General features: G+C 49.2%; 1 protein-coding gene across 1 annotated transcript in view; it reads left to right on the top strand.

Annotated features, from left to right (window-relative positions):
* PLXNA2 (plexin A2) overlaps nucleotides 1-17,823 on the top strand; it is a 153,508-nt gene that overhangs the window by 45,356 nt on the left and 90,329 nt on the right. The gene's annotated exons all lie outside the window — the stretch shown is intronic.

Here is a 17,823-nt window from a genome sequence, read left to right as displayed (position 1 = left end):
TCATGTCTTCCATTGTCATTTCCAGGCCTGTGGAGGGGGTGTGAGTGAGGGCACGGTGCTGATTTGGGAGTTCTGCCATATGTGCCAATTTAACCCTGAAAATCAATGGGATTTGTGTGGTTTTGGGAATCTCTCTCTGCTCCCTGAGCACACGTGGGAATGATCAAGAACCTGAGGCAGGAGATTTGTTCCTTGCTGCCTCTTTCTGTCAGCTTTTACGTGCCTTCTGTTGCCCTTCTGCACAATCTATAAGCCTTTCTCTTTTGCATGATCGTCTCCATTTGCATTTCCAGCAGATCCACTGACATTTGGCTGGACTCTGGGTGAAACACTCCTTGAAATTAGCCTGCATGTTGAGCTTGCTCTGGGAAGATAAGGAGGATGGGGGGGACGGGCAGGGGAAATTATGCATGTGAAACCGCACTGCGAAGCTCGCACCAACAGGCAGACTCTAGGCCAGTCACATTTCTCTGGGATTTGTTTTGGAAGCAGAATTCCTTTTACCATGGGCAATATACACTGGTCTCTCTCACCCCACTGGCTTTCAATCCCAGCACAAGCCTGTCTGAGGAAGCCAAAGGATAAATTGTCTGCTCGCTTCCTCTAAAGTTGCTCTGCAGTGCTGGCAATAGGATACTGAAGAGGAATTTTAATTTCATGCTGGGTAAGAAGAGTGCATGCAACAGTAGCAGCCGTATGGATTTTCATATGAATAGACGTACAGTATTCATAACAGGGTAGCAGTGTTGTCCCGCAGGTTTTCATTCTTCTTGCGTCTTCGCTGTTTTCACATTTCCCTTGCTGTCCACCCATTCTTGCACTTGCTGAAATGGAAAGTATGTCCTTGCCAGATGGATGTACAAAGTGACGAGCCTGTTTCTCAGTTATAGTGCAGTTGGCTTCAGAGACCTTTTGTTGCTTTAATTTCTGCGCAATCCAAGTGCGAGTCTGTTTTGCCTGAGAGGGAACATTTTTTAGCCTTGTGCCTCTCTTGCTCAGCTTTGCGGGTATCTAAGCGAGAGCGGTTTTCAGACACTGGAGCCCATTAATGCTGCTCTGTCTCAAGGACCCTTTAAAATAACGTGACTTAAATGGCTTGCTTGGTAGGGGAAGGCAGGTCGTGTGAATGGCCAATCTGCCAGCAGAGGATCCACATGGATGGGGTGGGTATGGCTGATGCATTTCAGCCCCTTCTGCTTCTCAGTGCTGGTGAACTCTTCAGTCTCACCCAAGGCACGAAGTTCTCTCAGTGGTTTGTAATCTCATCTGCTTTGCACTTTTTGGGGGGTGTTTTATTGTATTTTCTTCTTTTGAATGTATTTGTTAGGGAAGGAGCCTGACGTGATTTTTCTGGAGGTTGCTGATCTAATACGTTCTCCACAGCCATAAAATGTGCTTTAAATAAACTTTTTCTACTAACATCTGCGAGGTGCTTTGCTTTGCCAGTTCCCATGCTAAACTGGTCGTTAATGCATCTGCACATCCCTGCATGTCTGTCAAACCCAATCAGTTTTGCCAGTTAGGACAGGTGAATAAATCTGCCTGCCTGCAGACGCTGCTCTTCCTAATATCCTTATGTGGTAGGAAAAGGCACGAATTGGAGAAATCCTTCTCCCAGCTGCTCAAGAGGTGTGTACGTGCAACAAGAGATGAGTGGAGGAGTACAAGGGCCTCGGTGCAGAACTAACTTGGATGCTGAGGTTAGCAAATGTGGCTGGAGGAAGAGTTTGCAAGTGATTCTTGCTGCCATCCTCATCTTGTCTCTTTGACAGCTGCTGGCAGCTCACTAAGCTGAAGCCCAGCAGCGCTGGAGCTGGCTCCTTGCATTTCTTGCCAGCCAGTGTGAAAGATGGATGGAGAAACCCGGCAGCGTCACCAGATGGACTTTGCTTTGCCATCATTTACAATCCTGATGGGTTTGTCAGGGCAGAGCCTCTGCTCCAGTCCCACAATGTCCCTTACTTTGCCCCCACAAGGTGAGGTGGGAGATGGCAGCTCTGCTTAGCCTCATACCTCCGGTCTAACCCAGGTGAGGGATGCGCCCTAGGAGAAATGCTACACGCTCGAGGCGTTTAGATTTAATGACTTCTTTCATGGCTGTAGATGGATACAGCTGGGAAACACATTAAAGAGTTCAGCAGCAAAGCAGACACATAATTAATAAAATACAGATTTTCATTTGAAATCATGGCCCAAAATAGCTCACTAATGGAGGGAGAGCTGGCTGCTGAGCAGAGGTGCCCGGTCTGCTTGCTGGCATGCTCGGTGCGGGTGTCCCTTCAGGCATGGGGCTGAGTGCCAGCACTGCCCTGGCACCCAGCAAAGGGGGAACAGCCCAGCAGAGCCAGGATGGAGCACGGGCACTACCAAGTCTGAGCTCTAAAGAGCAAGTGTCAACCCGCTGTCCGTGCCTAGCTCAGTACCCATCAGCCTATCTTCCTCTGTCAAACATGGTGAGCTCTGCTGAGAGCTGGTGGCTTCTTCTCCAAGGAATGTCCTTTTGATGCTCTCATGATCTGAGAAGTGAGAGGCAGGAGGTGGCAGTGCTGCAGGAGGCATCACTGCTTCCTGGTCAAGGAATGTCCAGGAAGGACAGGGGGAATGGCTTTAACCTTCCAGAGGGTAGATTGAAGTGAGATTTTAGGCAGAAGCTCTTCTTTGTGAGGTTGGTTGGAACTGGGTGAGCTTTCAGGTCCCTTCCAGCCCAAACCATTCTGTGATCCTATGATTCTCTAGCAGCCTGGCTTAGAGAGGTTATGAAGAAGCTGTTTCAAGTGCAGGTTAAGAGGGAAGCTAAAGCAACCCAAGAGAAGAATATGCCTCTAGCACTTGTAGGGGCTTTGGGATCCTCTGAGAAATCAAAGCATGCAGGTAGCCTCCAGGTGTGGGAGCAGAGAACCACAGAGCACTGTTAGTGAGACTGTAGAGCATCCTTTCCTGCTCTTCCATGATGACAAAAGCGAAGGCGAGTGTGTTCTGTCTCACACAGCCTGAGACTCTAATGAATATACAAGTTCTTTAGGAGGAGAAAAGGGACAGTCTGGGGAAAAGGACCTTCTGGGCTGGCTCATTCCCAAAGATCTAGGAGCATACAAAGCTGCTCGTGTTGCTTGCTTGCTAATTGGAGTTGGCTGTAACTGATTGAGAAAGTGATGGCCTTAGGGAGCTGAGATTGTTGTTTGTATTTGTCTGGGATTAAATACAGATGGAATTAAAAAGAAAACTAAAACTTGACTCAAGAAGGAAGCTTTGATGGAAATGAATTCATGCTGGTAGCAGAGAGTGAGTAGATGCTGCGGTCGCCTGCTCTGCATTTCGGTAGCATTCCCATAGAAGCACACAGGGAAACAATAAAAGGGTAGAGACAGAAATAGAAAGCAAAAAGTGGACGCTGATGAAAGAAGTCGTATTAATAATGAAAACTGGAGGGTTTGAAGCTGCTTTAGAATAAGTTTTCAAGACATAAGGCCTCCTGGGAGCAGGCTCTTTGGCGTCTGGCTCAGCCTTAGTTAAGTCCCAAATCTCAGGACTCCAGATACGGGGAACAGGACCTGATGCCCAGCCAGGCTTTGTGCTCTGCCTCCCTAGGAACTGCAGGAATAGGCAGAGAAATACCTGCTGTGCTGAAATTGCCAGGCCACAGGACTCCAGCACCAGCAAAATGCGATTCTCATGGTTTTAGGTCACTGAAAGATTGCTTTGCAGCCGAGTGCAGACCATGACATAACTAAGAAATCGTGACACTGACAATATATGAGGCCTGGAATCATTAGCAGATTGCATTATGGAGATGTATTGATATGGAGGGGGCACTGTGTTAGTTCCTGTGCAATGGGAAGAGAAAGGCAAGAAGTAGCTCAGCTCCTTTGATAATAAGCTATGGCATCCTGCTGTAGCTGTGATGAGGCTGATGAAGTTGCCAGCATTCAGTCACTGGGGAAATCTGTCCTGGAAGGTAGCTTTCTCTATCATTTCTGTCCCTTGGGGGTTTTGGCTCAGCTTATAGTTCTTACTCTAAAAGCTTCAGATATGTTTGATGCCTGGTCTCCTTCTAGCGAGAGCAAGTCACATAACTTACCTCATTAGAAACTTCAGCATCTGGAGGTAGGAGGGGTGGAAGCTGATAGCTCCATGACCCCGTGTTGTCTTTCAAGTCACTTAAAAGCTGTCTATAGGTGAAGTTGAGCAGATCCCTTTCCTTCCAATGTGTCTTTCTGTCCCCTTCACCACCCCCTGACGCTTCTTTCTGAGTAGCTGCAGATCTCCTGCCACTGCTCAGTAACATGAGTGAAAAGACTCTGAGACCACAGGGTCTGTCTGGAACCACTTCCACCATCCTCTGGTGAAACAGTGGCTGGGAAAATACCCAGCTCACTGGGATGTAGCTGTATTGCCTGTGAGCTGGTAGCAGAAGATGTTGGGGTGGCTGTTGCATATACCCAACCTGGGACTGTGTTCCCGTTTGTATGGGAGGTACAATGGTGAAAGCACAAACAGCAGCCAGCCTGCAGCTGCCTGCAGCTCCTCTCATCAGCTAGCAGCTCTCCACAGGCATTGAAGGTGCTGTGATTTGGGAGCACATGGGAGATGGAAAGAATTTGCATTACATCTAAGGCAAAGAGACCACAGACCAGTCAACACATGGACTCATGTGGTGTTGCTGTTTGATACTGAGGGTTTGGGCAAGGATTTCCCCAAAGCTGACTAAAAGCTGGAATTACAATGAGACAGAGAAATGAAATACACCCGCATCATTGTGACTGCTGACAATGTCAGTGTGCAGACCTGATGTCCCATCTGGAATGCATTAACCAAAGCGTCCCCATCCGCGTGTTTGACTTGAAGAGTGCTCATAAGGGAAGGGACGAGCACATTGCTGGTCCCAGTGGTAGTAAATGCAGCTGTGGAAGTGGCTGTAGGCTCCCTCCTCCTGAGCCAGAGCAAAGAGATGTGCAGTTTCTAGCATTGCTTTGTGAGATGTGATCACCAGGCACCCACAAGACACTGGCTGGAAGTTCCCTGTGTGGCTTTGAAGCAGAAAGTCCTTTGCTTGGCTTCAAGTGCTGTTCCTGTCTAAAGGCAGTGATGGCAAAGCACCAAACTGTGCCGTATCATCGCCGCTCACTTAAATCCATATTGATGTGTTGCCATCCAACCAGGAGGCTCTGTTTGCAGTCGATAGTTCATCTACAGTGCCTTCCATGGAGAATAATGTGTGTTTGAAGGGAAGGGGTGGGGAGAGCAACTGGCGTTCCAGCGCAATGCAAGCAAGCATCTGGGCTTGCTCTCCTTAGGGGCTTCTCTTTAAAAGGAGCTTTGAGTTGATAAATTCTCACTCGTTTTTGTATAAAGAAATCTCCCTGGCTTTGATACAAAGGAGCAGCTTGCTCTGCTTGCTGCTGCTTTGTTTACAGACCATCCCTGTGATGAGGAGGGGAGAGGAGCAGTGCTGGGGAGACCAGAGCCTGGAGCCCAAACATGGGCAGCGGCAGGCAGAGCCCCCTGCCTTTCATCAGCCCGTGGCCTCTGTCACTGTGAAGAGTTATAGCTGCAAAAACATAGATGGTCGGCTCTCGCCTGCCAGAGCATATAAACAAGTGCTCTGTAAGAAGTGAGCCTGCAAAGCTGAAGCTGGGAAATGGTTTTCAGCTTTTTTCCTGCGAGAAGGTGTTTTGCAGTCTCCCAGGCACAGAAATTTGGCCTCCAAAGCCAGCAGAACAGAGATTAATGCCTTTTTCCAAAGCAAACCCAGAAACCCTTTGTATCATAGCCTAGGATGATGATTAAAACCCTCCTTAGAGAGACCCCAACAGACACCTCCTAGAATAATACTCCTTTCAAATGATGTATTTTAGGAGACTGTCTAATAAGAAGTCTGAAGATGAAAGGTGTAACTAGTTGAGAACTGGAGTAGTCTAATTTCTAGCACAGATAGTGTTAGACAAGAGAAATATTTAACAGTGGCTTAAGTAGTTCAGATCCTTTCATTTTTGCTAGGGGGTGGATGGTTAAGCAAAGGCGTCTTATAGCTGTGCGTTCTTGGTTTCCCTGCCTCCTTGTTGGCACATTACAGCCATGTTCTCTATTCCTCTCCCATCTGCTTCCACTTCCCGAACTTCTAACACTTTAATCTTAAAATTTTACCTTTATGTATATGGATGGAGAAGCAAAATACCACTGTATATCATAAAGGCTCAGTGCTTGGGATGGATTTTAACCTACAGCATGAAACTCCTTGTTTATGTGGTAGTGTTGTTATTGCTCCCAGCTCCAGCGGGTTGTGGTGCTGGTGCTGAGCATCACTCACAAGGAGATTGCTTCCCCATCTCTGTGACCACCAGATCCTTAGGCACTTAAAGATGGTGCAGTCTTAATAACTTGGTGGCAATCACTTCAGGATGCAGATACGGTGCAGGGACCACTCTGAAAGCAGCAGCTAGTGTTGCTCTCTGGGAACTGGTTGGTTTGTTTCGTGACCATCAGGGATGTAACGGGCTTGGTGGAACAGCAGTTTCAGGGCTATCAGGCCTATTGCAGTCATGAAGCCACTTAGTGCTGTTTAGGAAAGCAAGCCTTAAGGACAGCAGAGGGGAAGTTGTTTCAGTGTTCAATTACTGAACCACACACAGAGTATTTGCCTAACCAGCTAGACCTGAATTGCTGTTCAAACACTGCTTTTCTGCCTGACGCTGGCAATCAGGGAGCTAATTACACTGGATTAGGGGTTTTCTCTTAATTACATGAAAAATTTAGCGTGGCTGATGTTCATGAGGCTGCAGGGGATTAAGGCGGAAGCCATGTGTTTATCCACAGGTCAATTATGGAAGCAAAAGCAGTAATGTGTTGGAGCTTTGTCTCTCCCATCCACGGGCCCCCAGCTTGAACCTATCTCATGATGTTGATTTTGGGCCATGGGCATGATAAGGGATTAGCTGTGCTGGCTGGTGTGTGAGCAGAAGCAGGGACCCGGGGGAAGAGCTGCCTCAGTCCTTCTGGTGTGGTGTTTCACAGCTCCAGGGCAGATCTGCTTCACCTCATCGTGTGGAGGAAACTACAAGCAAAACCTTTCAGTGTGAAATGAGACACAGGCTGCTTGGGTCCTGCTGGACCAAGGCTTTCAGAGCCTCTCTGCAGAGCAGCGTGCTGCTCGTACCCACCAAACCCATCACCTTCAGTTCCAGCCCTGGAGCTGTGTCCCCTCTATTCCTTCATCCCCCCAGTTTGGAGGCATCTAATGCTACTGGTGTGCTTTGTCTGGGTCACCCCATGTTGTTACCATAGTGCTGTAGCTGCTCTCATGTTCACATGCCAGTGGTGTCCATGTCCTCTAAGGAAGAGCTGTGCACCACTTTAAATGCTCCTTGTCCCTGGGCGCTGCTGCCAGAACTGGGCTGGGGCTTTGTGCTCCAGGGCTGTTACTGCATGCTTGCAGCTTAGGTTGAAGCTTCAAGTACTGAATGCAGTTCCTGAGTACTGAGTGCAGCACCATCCTGGCTGCTTCAGAGATTCCAGGCAAAGCACCAAGCTCCTTCATGTTGTTCTCTTTCCCCAGCTGAATGTGAACTTTGAATCTGGACATTTGAGGACCTGAGAGTTGATCCATCCATCCCCTTCTTTCCTTTTCTTCCTCTCTTTGGTGCCCAGCAGGGTGCTTCATGCTGTCCCAGGCTTGTAGTGTGTGCCTGGTGGCTGAATCAAGTCTCCTGAGATGGGGATGGATGCGTACATTGAGGTCAGCAATCTCTGCTGTTTTCAAGGCAGTGTTTCAGCAACATTACATGTGTTGTATACACAGATTATTCAGAGCCAGTTCATCTGCTTATCTGCTGATTAATTCTCCAGTGCTGGAAGGGGCATATGCTGAAGGCGTAGTGAGTTACAGTGGAGAGGTGGAAGAGCTTTTGGGTTGGTTTTTTATCCTTGATCTGCTCTAGAATAGCATTTGGGGAACAGCTCAAAGGGCAAAAGTGATCCTTGGCGTGTGCCAAGGAGCATGAGCCACCTCAAGCTTCTGTCTGATGGTGACGGGGAGATCTGGGTGTGAATGAGCAGATAGGGAAGCATAAGGAGCAGTTCAGTTCCCATGGATTTACGCTTGTTTCAATCCTCTCAAGAGGCTTTAGTGCTTCCATCACAGGGCCCTGTGTAAGCAAATGTCCTCGAGCCGGGTGCCAGCAGTTTGCTCTGTTTCTTGGTTCTGCATCTTGCCTTCCCTGATGAAACCATGCTTGGTGCCGCTCCTGTGTGCCCAGTGGTGGGCAAAACCCCAGCACAGAGCAGGTAGGGAGTGGAGCAGCGAGGAGCCAGGCTGCTGTGGTGCATTGGGAAGGGAAGAGGGCCGGGCTCTGCGAGTGAGGGCAGTGCCAGGTTGGCTGTGGCTCTGCCTGTCCTTAAGTGACCCCGCTTCCAAGGCTGTTGCTTCAGTGAAATTCAGCCTCTGTACAAGCAGCGTGGTCAGGCACTGGCTGGTGAGAGGTTTTTGTCTCTTGTGCTCTGCCTCTTAACTAGAAAATACCCATTTCCTATCTGCATCTCTGCCTGCTGGGCATCCACTGCGGTTGTCACCCAGGGGGATGCGATGTTCCCCACAGCCTGGGCCAGAGCAGCAGTGGAGGGAGAGCCTCATCTCCTGGGATTTAAGGGAAGCTCTGTGCTCTGTAATTTCCTCACATCCTCTGCCCGAGCAAGGTTAGATCTGATCAGTAACACATGACTGGCTCTGCATGCACAAGTGAAACCAAAAAATACCCACGGTCTCCTCGTCTGTCTCACTGCTCCTGTCTGACCTAAGGCTTTGCAAAACTCCCAGGCAGGATTTCTTCACAAGTTTGTAAAACCAAAAGATAACAAAATGTAGATTCTTATATTTCCTTCTGGGTTTTGGCCTTTGGTGCCTCGCAGTTCGGCTTGCGTTGCAGCATTCCCGGGAGGCGCTGGGCAGGAAGTCAGAGTCATTGGAAACATATTGCTTACATGGTGTTTTTGAAAAGGAAAGAGAAGAATGTTTCCTGAGGAACATTCTAGTTCCCACCTGAGCAGCTGGGAGCCGTGGCTTGGGAGGAACGGGCTTTGCATGTGACAGTTCTTGACAGTCGTTTAGGTTTTCCCTCCTTGGGGAGATTCGCGCCTCGCTGCTGCTCATTTAGAGGCAACTCGACATTAGACAATCTTGTCTAAGTGGCTTTTTATTCCATTTTACATGGCCACTCAAGGTCAACAAAGCAAACTAAGCAAGACCAATCCTTTCAGCTGTGAAATGTACTGCTGTAGGAGGATGATCCGAGGTTGAAAGCTTGACACCGAGCTGTGGAGGATTATTCAGCTGGAAGGGCACAGGTGAGGTGTGGATGGATAACACGGATACACAGCTATTTGGGGGACTTTGGTGAAGAGCTGCAAATGGGATGTGACAAGCAATTCTGAGCAGATACCCAGGAACTCTAGTGGCAGAAATACCAGCTCTGTGCTTCCTCTCGTGTTTTGTGTCAGTCACAGAAGACTTAGGCTTAACTCTGTCCAGTTTCCCTCCACTGTGGCTATTGCTCAGCCCCAAAGCTGATGAAATCCCAGACTGGTTTGTGTTGGAAGGGAGCTTAAAGCTCATCCAGGTCCAGGCTGCTCCAAGCCCCTGTGTCCAACCTGGCCTTGAGCACTGCCAGGGATGGGGCAGCCACAGCTTCTCTGGGCACCCTGTGCCAGCGCCTCAGCACCCTCACAGGGAAGAGCTTCTGCCTAAGAGCTCAGCTCCTGCAAGCAGCAAGCAATGAGGTGTGCCTCTCTTCTGTCCTTGCTCATGAGTCTCTTCAGCTATGGGCTCAGGAAAAAGGGGAGAAGCCAGGACATGACCCATGATTTTATAATACCGATAGGGCTAGAAGATAGAATGGGATCAGCCTGTCCTGCTGTGCAGTTCCTCTTGCACCCAGCTAACCCAGCTGTGCAGCCCTGCCAAAGACTACTAGTACCACATAGAATAGGATGTTTTAGGGGCAAGAAGCCCCTCTGCCTGTTCCTGGGGTTCTTTGCTCGCCTGTACTTTCATTTACTTCACAGCTGTAAGGGAGGAGGTGCTTTAAAGCCACACAAAGCAGGAGAAGCAGGGGTAAGGAAAGAATGGCAGAGGCTGAAGGAGCACATTGCAGAAAGGTTGGTGTGCAGTGCCTTGTAATATACAGCAACACCCACCTCGTTCCTTTCTCTGGGAGGCCGATGCTTGGTGCCTTTGATTTTCTTGCTCAGTGCCAAAATGTAAAGCCTGCAAGCAGCAGAGTGCTGCTGTCTTAATGATTCCCATTGCCCAGAGAGGTACCGAGCCATCCCTTTAAAAAAGAATACAGGAATGTAGAGGGAGAAGGGTGCTTATTGCTGACCAAAAGGGAAGGGAAGTCATTGCACACTGTGGCTCTTTATTAGGGGACAAATAAGACGTGGATAGGTTTTGTACCATGCTGCAGGCATGCCCTGAGCTGTCCTCCTTCTGAGGAGTAAATCCACGGGACACTCTGGAGTGTTTCAACCTTTAATGGGTTGTACTTTGATGCTGGTGGAAGGTGCAAGGTTGATAGCTCTGAACCCCCAGCAAGTCTCTTTGCAACACGTTGCTCCAAGCAAAGAACACTGCTCCTTTGCAGGGTTCCCTGCCTGGCAGCCTGATCCCTGGAGCCCTCTGAGTTAATAGTCTCTACCCCCTGCTTTTGAATTGGGCTGGCTTTCCTAATAGTGAGGCAATACTCTGGGCCCTTCGTTCCAGCATTTTATTCATCTCCCTGCCACTCTTACGTGTGGTCTGTGATGTGCACATGGTCAGGTTGCTTTGCACCAATTCACTGGGGCATGCTCAGCCTTCCCATGGGCTCAGGGATGGGAAAGAGCTTCCATCCTGATGGGAATCCACCCGAGTGCCGGGACTCAAGGCAAGGGCAACGCTGCTGTTGTGAAGCATCATCCAAAGCAATCCGACCCAGCCAGCCTACCCAAATCTGATTCTAATGAATCCATCCCCGGAAGAATACTACTTAATTAATTAGCAGCTCATTTGCATGAGGTGTCACATTATTAAAGTGCTGCTGCTGCAAGTGGGGCTGTGACAAGGTGCGAGCTGACAGCTTTTCAAAGAAGAAGTCTTATAAACGAATGATCTCGCGAACTCGCAGCTTTGTTCTAAGCGAGCCTCTCATGCAGTAATAAATTAAAGACATGGGAGCTGCTGATTAGTCTCTGCATGGTGCCTCTGTACCATCCTCCCTGGTTTATCTTGGAGGATCAGCTCTCCAGAAGGGTGGAGGGAGCGGAAGGATGGAAAGAGGAAATAAAGGCTTAGGAAGGAGAGAACAGCTTCAGTGGCAGTCCTCTCATACAGGTTTGTACTGGTACCTGTTAGGATGTCTGAGCTGCAGCACTGGGCTGCTTTCACCTCCAGAAGCCAGCAGGGAGGCAGCAAGGGGTTCTTCTCACAGGCTTCTCTTTCCATTTGTGAATGGGAAGGACTGTGTTTGTGGAAGCTCTTCTTCCTGAAACAGATCCAAGTGCTCCCCACGATGTACCCCAAAGCAGCATCTTGAATGCTGCTATCACAGCTGGTTGCTGTTAGCCAGGGGACACGGGAGGTTGTTGGAACAGCTCAGATCTGTAGAATCACAGAACAGTTTGGTTTGGAAGGGACCTTCAAGCTCATCCAGTTCCAAGTGTCCACAGGCAGAGACACCTTCTATTAGACCAGGTTGCTCCAACCCCTGCCCAGCCTGGCCTTGAACACTGCCAGGGATGGGGCATTTGGTGCAATAGCCTGTTGACTGTGGCTTGAGCTTTAGTGCAGAAGAAAGCAGTTAAATGAAGAAAGAGTTAATTTGGGTTCGTTTGTTTGCTGGATTGGCATTTTTGTGCTTAGCAGCATATGTGGGTGCCAGTGTTGCAGCCTACAACCCTGCTTCCTCCCTGAGACCCTGGTGAGCTTCTCTGTGCTTTCCCCCAGTTAGCCCAGTGCTTCCTTTGGGGAGATGCAGATTTCCAGGTGGTGACTTTGAACACTTAGATAACATTTCCCAAGCAGAAGAGATGGGAAACACATGTGGGTGTGAAAGGCACATACACAGAGACATTTTTGACATGAGTATTGAGTTCACAGAAATCTCAGATCTATAAATAATTTGGGTCATGAAGCCTGATTGGAATAAACTCAGGCTTGAACCCACGTTACCTCCTGCTTCCCTCTGCTCTGTCCCTTTTTGAAGGTATAAACTCAGGCATGCAGCCACACAAGCAGGACGTGTTTGCACATCCTGGAGAAGAGGGATCATCTGAGTACATGGTACCAGCAATTTAATCTATTGGGAAGGGTGAGATCCAAGTGAGATGGCAACGGAGATCTGTCTCCTTGCACCTGGAGCTTTGCTTCGAGTTGAAGGAAGGGATGGAGGAGGAAAATGTCTCCAAATGATTAGGACTCAGAAAGCATGAGCAGAGAAAGGAGTCTTGGCTCTGCATTGCCTTGATGCTCTGTCTGCATTGTGCTCAACAGCAGGAGGGAGAAGCTGGGATGCGGTTGGTTTGCTCCAATGGGGCTTTCGTATCTTTTTGAAGTTCAAAAGGAAGAGTAAATGTGAACAGCAGGACTTTGCACAGCAGGGTTGCCTCGGTGGCCCTTGCTGGAGGGGAGGGGGGAGCTATGGGGATTGTTCAGGTACTTGCAAGTGACTTAGCTGCTGCTCAGTGTTGCCTCTTTAATGGAGCCTTTGAGCAGTGTCCAGTGGCAGCGTGAGATGAGATGCTGATGTGATGCTACCGGGCTGCTTGTCACTGGTCCCCCTGGTTTGTTCCCTTCCCATTGCTCTGGTGGCAGCCTGCCCTGCTCTAGGCCCCTCTCTGGCACCTCATAGACAAAAGTGTCTGATGGCTGCCTTGGAAATTCATGGAATGATCATGGTTCAAGTAGGCCATGCTTGAGAAAAGCCCTCTTGGTTGCAGCACAGCTCCAACACCTGTGAGCTCACTGCGACCACCCCTTCAGACTGAGTTTCCTCCCCCACTGACCTGAGTTTTGTAAGGGCAGCCCCAGATGTGATTAGTGAGTGTATTTAATGTTTAGTTAGACAGCATAACTCTGGAAAGGATGGCTTTTCTCCTCCCTCAGAGACCAGATCATTTGGTCTTGAGGAGCTGTTTTGCTCCAAGCCACTCAGCCTGATAGCATCATGACTTTGTGGAGTGAACCCATCTATCAAGGCTTCTCCCTGCTACCTTTGGGGTAAAAATCAAGGTGATGCCCTCCATGACAGACAGATTTTATTCTAATTTGGGAAAAAAATGCATAAAGAAAATGTGAAAGGAGAGAAGGAGACTGGGATATGAGGGAGCCTCCAGGTAATGAAGTTAATTGGATATGCTGATTTGAATTGAATGTGCATGTAAGGGTTGTCATTAGCTTCCTCACGACATACCTATGATTTAAAGGAAACATACTTAATGGGATTACTATTTCACTTTAATGTCAAGGGGGTGACTTCCCATGCAGAGAGCAGTGAGCTAGTTCCCAGGCTGCCTGCGGAAGGTGTGTGCAGGGAAAGCCAGATCTTCAGCATGGGTTTCTCTTCCTGCAGATGGACACAGGGTGAGGAACCTTATTCAGAGGTCCAGGCAGGTCCCCTGAGTCTGCATTAGCAGATTCAGATCCCAGGGATTGGGTGTCGATCCTCAGCAAACCACTTGGCTTCCCTGTGGTCTGTTCATGACATGCAAATGGCTCTGCTGCACCTCCCCAGCTGATGTTGAGGGAGCCTTAGGGGTACTTTACTCCCAAAAGAATTCCATAGAGGGTCTGAAGGGCTCTGGGAAACCTCTTTTATAAAGATTTGTTATTTCTATTCTGGATTCTTCTAGAGATTGCTGTGCTTTTTCCTCCCTGGGTGTCAGAGGCAGGGAATGTAGAGCCATCACCAGCACTGGTAACCCTGTAAAATGATACTGCAAGACAGGATGTTCGAGAGGGTGGCAGCAAGAGTGGCACCCACCTCAGTGTGTGCATCTCACCCTTTTTAGGCTGCTGTGAATGTAGTATAGCCTGGTTTTAATTGAACTGGATTAGTAAAAGTAAATCCTTCTTGCAAACGGTATTTGGAGGAGGCACACACAGAAAATCTGGACTCGTATGGATTTGTCTTGTCCTGTCGTTAGCATTGCTGAGTATCTTGCACGTGGAAACTTCCTCTGTTACCAGGTCTAGGTAGGAATGACCCCACAGAGCCATGGACAGAAGAGGCAGGGGAAGGCTATTTACACTATACTATGCTCCAGCCTCATTCAGAAGCCAGCTGCCAGTAGCAGTTTTTCTACTATATTTCCAGTGCTGAAGCAGGAAATCCATGCTGCAGCTTGATGGGAAGCTTGAATGGGAAATGCCCAAGAGCTGCAGGTGTCAATGGCAAAAAGGTGGCAAATCTGCAGAGATGCACCTTGGCAGTGAAGGCTGCTCTGTGTTGTCTTTGATTTCTATTTCAGGCAGTAGATGCAGTAACGCTCCAGTGCGCATTCCCAGAGCTGATAGAGTTCTGTTTTACACAAATGCAGTGTTATTTGATAGTATTCACCCTGAAGAGCTGGAAATCCTAGCATGAAAGGAGCAGTCCTAAGGCTCCAGGCTTGACTGGGCTTTTCGCTTTGCCACCGTTAGGTACAATGACAAACATGCTCAGCCAGTGCATTACGCCTCCTGACCTAGGGCATCATGGCAGGATCCCATCCATTGCCTCCATGGGAGACAGCCCTCAGCAAGGTGCTTAGGGATCCATCTCCCATCATGTACCTGCATACACTGGGAGGAGCTGCAGCTCTTGAGGAGTTAATGGGTGGCCTCACATCTAGGATCTGGGATGGGGAATCAGTCCCTTCATGCATGGGCTTATTCAGCTGTTCTTCTGGCAGCAGTCATTTCATCATGAATCAGACTCATTGAAACACCCAGAATGAAAACAGACAGGTAATTTAATCATGGAAAGTTCCTACAAAGAGATTCAATGCCTTCTAATGGGAGCCTGCTGGGGGAAACTGGAAGGGAATCCAGACGTATCTTACCTCTGGCATAGGCTGGGCGAAACGCCTGACAAACTTTAGTACAGTAAGTGTGTTGGATCCTTGAATGGCTTATACATCGGTGCTGCACTGCAATGTAGATGTGACACAATGTGGTATTTTGCTAATCTCTTAAGATAATGCAGAGCTGGTGACTGCAGTCTGTACTGTGGGGGAATTAGACACATACATCTGCATGGTGCCTTTGCAGGGAAGCTGCAGCTCCCTGACTTGAGCAGCGTTCTGTTCCATCACATGGAGCAGGGATGTTGGATGTTCCACTGTTCAGGGATGCTGTTTGGATCTGCAGATGCTGTCATTAGCACTTTTTGAGCCATATTTGTAAACATCTGTCAAGAGTGATTGAGGAAAGTGCTGTATTCTTCACTATGAAGGTGCTGAGGCACTGGCACAGGGTGCCCAGAGAAGCTGTGGCTGCCCCATCCCTGGCAGTGCTCAAGGCCAGGTTGGACACAGGGGCTTCGAGCAAGCTGCTCCAGTGGAAGGGGTCCCTGCCCATGGCAGGGGTTGGAACTAAAAGAAAAACTGGTAGTGTTAGTGGACATAAAGAACCCCAACCACCAGCAGCCCAGCTCCATCCTGCACTCCTGCTCTCTTGCATCACTGGTGCCTGGAGCCTGGGCTCAGGGGTGAACCAGGCCTGCAGGGTTGGTACTGTGCCCCAGTTCTGCTGCTGGGTCAGTAGATGTTGGGCACTGGTAGGGCACCTGCAAGTTAGGCAGAGGAGTTATTTCTCTCCCCAGACATCAACAAGAAGCTTCCTGCTGTGGAGATGATCCTTTTTCTTCTTCCGCATTCACAGGAATCATCCTTCTTCCCTGACATCATCATTTGTTGTCATGGAAACCAAACCCTCAGGAAGAGAGGCAGTGGAGCATCCTGGTGTCTGTGGGTGCGTCTCGGGCACCATGCACTGGGTACCCATGTGGGTACAACACACACCACGCCCCCCCATGGGACAGGAGAGCAGTGGGCTCTGCTCTCTCCTGCAGTCTCTGAGCAGCATGGAGCAATCTCACATTGACAGGCTCAGTGAGAGACCCCAGGCTGCTCCCCCTGCCTATGGGGGAGGCAGGAAGGTGCAGACAGCACCCAGCACCTTGTGCAGGGCTCCAGCTGTGTCCCAGGACACCCATACCAGGCACAGCTCCAGGCTGGAGGAGGCACCATAGGCGTAGTGCTGTCTCCAGCACAGACCCGCAATTCCCAGTTGGAATGGGCCTGCACAAGGCTTGTCCAGTGGTATCTCTCTTTATTAGCCCTGTCTGACCTCATTACTAGAAAGAAGCTCAATTTAACGAGCTGCTGGTGCCCCAAGGGAGCTCTGAAAAACAGTTGTTTCTCACAAAGGCTGCTGATCCCTCATGTGCGGCGTTTCCATTCCCGTTTGCCCATTAATCAGGTGCTTGTGTGGAAGTGACTGTGTGTCACTGACAGCCCAGTGTCCTGGCTGTTAATTCCCCAGGGGATTTTGCAGGCTTGTCCCTATGTCCACTGCATGAGCTGGCATGGCGGTAGCAGTGGTGCATGCATGAGCAGTGACTCTGGTAGCAGTGAGGGTCGCTTGGGTTTGCATCGCGATGTGGTGTGATGCAAGGCACTGATCTCATCCTGGTGTCAACCTGCCTCTAGTTCTCAGTGTTTCATGAAAGCATTGAAATATCCTAATTTGAACAGTGCAACTAAAGCAGGATTTGACCTTCTGCCTTTTTCTTTGAGATTTTCCTTTCTGGAAGTTCAGGGCTTGTGAGCCAGGCTTGGGCTGCCTGCTTAATCCTGCCAGAGGCAGCCTGCATCTGCCTGTGGGTATGAAATCAGATTCACACCTGATGTTCTTATAATGTCACTAAGAACTCAGAGGGCAAGGAGAAAAGGAATCCAGAAAGTACATGTTTGTGTACACAATACCTCTTCACATGGCAGGAGGCATCAGGACTCTTTCCAAGAGGAGGATTTATTTGGAGGAGGGTGCAGGGGAGCCTCTCTTCTCTATGAGTGTGAAGATATCCTTGTATTTCCAGCTGGGATGGCACATTTCTCAGATAAATCTTAAGATACTTAACAACCTGCTTCTTACCTCCTGGGCACATGAAGCAGGAAAATAGATGTCCCTCTCTGCTGTGCCGTTCTGCCTCTTCTGAAGGCTCAGGCTTGTCCAAGCTGGTTCTTGGTGCTTCTTCCTCTGTACTACAGCCAAGCAGTGAGTAAGCGAGCAGCAAAAGGGGATGAGGCAACACAGCTCAGCATGAGGCTGTAGCTGATGATGCAGAAGCCTAGAATGGTTTGGGTTGAAGGGACCTTAAAGCTCATCCAGTTCCAAACCCCTGCCATGGGCAGGGACACCTTCCACTAGAGCAGGTTGCCCAGCCTTGGCTCACCCATCTGCTCTCACCTCTGTGCCTGACGGCTGCCACTGTTTGCAGCTCTGTAGACACCGTGTTGCAATCAAATGGTTAGCCAAATATGCAAATCCTGGTGGTAAAGACAATGTAAATGGTTTGTTTATCCTCCTCCCTTCCCCTTTGCACAGCCCCCAAGGCCATAAATCATTAACTTTTGGGGAGAGATGGCGTATCCTCAACAGCAGCTGCTCCTGTAAGGGATGGGATTTGTCACAGCTTGGGCAGGTTTTCCTGCAGGAGCAGGGAGTTGTCATTTGGTTGGGTGGATGGCTACTGGGAGCCCAGGCTGGGCTAATTTCACCTTGCTGAATCCTGCAAATATGAAAGTAATGGGATG

The sequence above is a fragment of the Neopsephotus bourkii genome, unplaced genomic scaffold, assembly GCF_033783945.1.
Source record: "Neopsephotus bourkii isolate Nb327-2 ecotype Australia unplaced genomic scaffold, CSIRO-AGI_Nbou_v1 NB_1139, whole genome shotgun sequence".
Lineage (NCBI taxonomy): Eukaryota > Metazoa > Chordata > Aves > Psittaciformes > Psittacidae > Neopsephotus > Neopsephotus bourkii.
The sequence above is the reverse complement of the archived record's forward strand: the minus strand, read 5'-3'. Positions and strand labels throughout refer to the sequence as shown.